We start from the raw sequence: 3,240 nt of genomic DNA, 5'->3' as shown, positions 1-3,240 counted from the left end.
CAATCAATTTAAAACTCTAGCATACACCACAAAAACTCTATGATAAAAGAAAATAAGAGATGGCAATCAACATTGGCTCAAATAGAATCCACAGTCAGATGAGCTCCAACTGGCAACAAAGAACAAACAAATATGCAAAACATCTTGATCTCATTATGAATGCATAAGTAAGAACAATATTGACATGAAAATAACAAAGCCACAAGATAAAATCACAACCTAACAGTAAAGATGGACTATGAATTCATTAAGAGTTTTCTCCACTTCTTGAAAACACCCTTTTACCTAACCACTCTCATTCTTGGAGTGCTTATTTGCACATAGCTTAACAACAACTTGTAATTTAATAGTAAAAGCAGTTAAAATAATAGTACCCTATAGAACAAAAGAATCATGAAAAAGATCACTGTAAAAAATTTGAACATTTTGGGAATATAAGCATAGTTGATTATTAACTTACTTTATACCTCTTAGATACAAAAAATCTACAATCTACATAAAAAAAAATAAAAATTAAAAGAATCTATGTATATATAAAATTTAACATCTATATACAAAATTACAATCATATAATATATGAGATTTTCTAAGTGAATTTGAAATAATATTTATTATGATATCTATAGAGAATATATTAATATGAGAGTTCATGTCCACAAACAAACATAAATTTATCTAGTGAATCCCACCAACAATAAAAAACCATAGATTTTACAAATGAATCCAACATATACACATTATAAAATCCCCTAAACAAATAATATCATGTCATAAATTTATCTAATAAATCCAATAATTCTATATCATGAATTTACTAAATGAATCTAGCATATACAGACATGGCTTAAAGAAACAAACTTCTTAAAAGAGAAATCAGGAGCCAACTTCCAATGATAACTGATAAAAACTCTGGAATATATCTGGGCATTGACCATATACTGTCTCCACAGATAGAAGATTTTATCTTGGCCCCCTATTTCCCAAACAATGCTCTGGAATATACCTGGACATTGACCATATACTGTCTCCACAGGTAGAAGATTTTATCTTGGCCCCCTATGTCCCAAACAATGAAACTCAGGTTCTTAAACATTATAGTCTCTATATTGAATCCTATAGTGGGCATTGTTCTCATGTACTCCCCTAGTTTGAATTTGTAGAGAATTGTTGTCTTTCTTGTTTACAAATCCTAGAAACATACTATAGTCTTACAAAGCCATTCAACACCATAATGTTATAAAATATAATACAAAGGAGTGTTAAAGAATGCAAAGGAGTGTCCAAGCATGATTGAATTTCACATATAATTTTGGCTGGCGGTTACGTCTTCTCAATATTTCAATATGATCAACAAAACCAAGGAAATAATGTAGGAGTTCTATACAAAGTTTATGTATTCAATGCCAAAACCTTCGATGAGAGCAAAGAAAACCATGAAAGAACAAGAAATGAAATGAAATCCACAAACAAACAACCATTAGGCATTGAAACAACTAGCGATTGTCGATGGCATTACGTAATATTTTTCCCTAGCTTTCCTGAGCAAAGAAAACCATGAAAGAACAAGAAATGAAATGAAATCCACAAACAAACAACCATTAGGCATTGAAACAACTAGCGATTGTCGATGGCATTACGTAATATTTTTCCCTAGCTTTCCTGAGCCAGTTCTTCATCATAGTATTAATCATCTTCTACATTAGCATCCTGATATTGCATGTATTCTGACACCAAATCATTCATGTTTCTCTCTGCTTCAGTGAATTCCATCTCATCCATGCCTTCACCAGTGTACCAATGCAAGAAGGCCTTCCTCCTAAATATGGCAATGAACTACTCGCTCACTCTCCTAAATGGATGATGAGTTCCCAATGAATGTGGATGACATGGACATGCCTTTTGGAGGGATATCACATGCAATGGATTTCACATTGTTGGGGATCAACTCCACAAAGTAGGAGGAATTCTTGTTTTGAACATTCATCATCTGTTCATCCACCTCTTTAGTTCTCATCTTGCTTCTAAACATGGAAGATGCCGTTAGGTACCTGCCGTGACATGGATCTTCAGCATACATCATGTTCTTGTAATCCCACATTTGTTGTGTCAGTTCCAGAATAGTGAGGGCTTTATATTGTTGTGACTCACGTGAAGTCGACGGGGAAAATCCCACCATAAATAAGTGAAGATTGGGGAAGGGGATTCAATTCATTGTCAATTTCCATAGATCTAAGTTAATCTAATCAGGAAACCTCAGGCAACAGGTGACTCCACTCATTGTTCTACATAACAGATGGTTCAAATCACTGAAGCTAGGAGTTGTGAGCTTGAGAGTCCTGAAGCAGATGTCATAAAGGGGCCTCATTGTCAAGTACCATACACTCATTTGCATTCTCCACTAGCTGATGCACAAAGAGCATGGAATTGTAAGGCTCCACCATTGTGTCAGACACCTTGGGAGAAGGGAAAACAGAGAAGCTAAGCATCGGTCTATCAGGGTACTCCTCCATGATCTTGGAGATCAAAATGGTTCCCATCACAGATCCAGTACCTCCTCCTAAAGAATGACACACTTCAAAACCCTTAGAGACGATCACAATTTTCTACCTCCTTCCTAACGACATCCAACAAAAAATCGCTCGGCCCCTTTGGTATAATGGCCCTAGCCCAGTTATTTCCAACCCCAGACTGGCCAAAAACAAAGTTATCAGGCCTAAAAACCTAGCCATAAGGCCCAATCCTCATGTTGTCCATGGTATCAGGCTCAATATTCATGAGCATAGCATGGGGCACAAATCTACCACAACTCACCTCATTGTAGTAAAAATTAACCCTTTCGAGTTGTAGATCAGAAGTGCCCTGGTATCTTTTGGTGGGATCGATCCCATGCTCATCATAGACAACTTCCCAAAACTTGCACTAATATGGTTGCCACATTGCCCACCCTGAATGTGTTGGATCTCATGCATCTTCGCAATTTAAAACTTTCAACACGGAAAGACCAAACCCTAGAATAAAACCTCAATTGAAAAACAAAGGATTCGCAAAAAACCAACACAAAAAGAAGAGATAGAACAAGGCAATGGGAAGTTACATATACCAGCTAGAAAAGCTAATCTAGAACTATGAGATGGGTGTGCTCTAGGTTTGGCTATAACTGATATGTCCTAATAGGTAGTATATAAGTGTCTCTCATAAGATAGACAGAGAAACACATTGCCTCAAACCGGGGTTATACCC

General features: G+C 36.1%; 1 pseudogene; it reads right to left on the bottom strand.

Annotated features, from left to right (window-relative positions):
- Positions 1 to 1,650: 1,650 nt before the first annotated feature.
- LOC149151600 (tubulin beta-2 chain pseudogene) lies at positions 1,651 to 2,969 on the bottom strand (annotated as a pseudogene).
- Between the last annotated feature and the right edge of the window lie 271 nt (positions 2,970 to 3,240).

This window comes from Pinus tabuliformis, chromosome 9, assembly GCF_031772625.1.
Source record: "Pinus tabuliformis cultivar Carrire ecotype Pingquan chromosome 9, CPIR1, whole genome shotgun sequence".
Lineage (NCBI taxonomy): Eukaryota > Viridiplantae > Streptophyta > Pinopsida > Pinales > Pinaceae > Pinus > Pinus tabuliformis.
The sequence above is the reverse complement of the archived record's forward strand: the minus strand, read 5'-3'. Positions and strand labels throughout refer to the sequence as shown.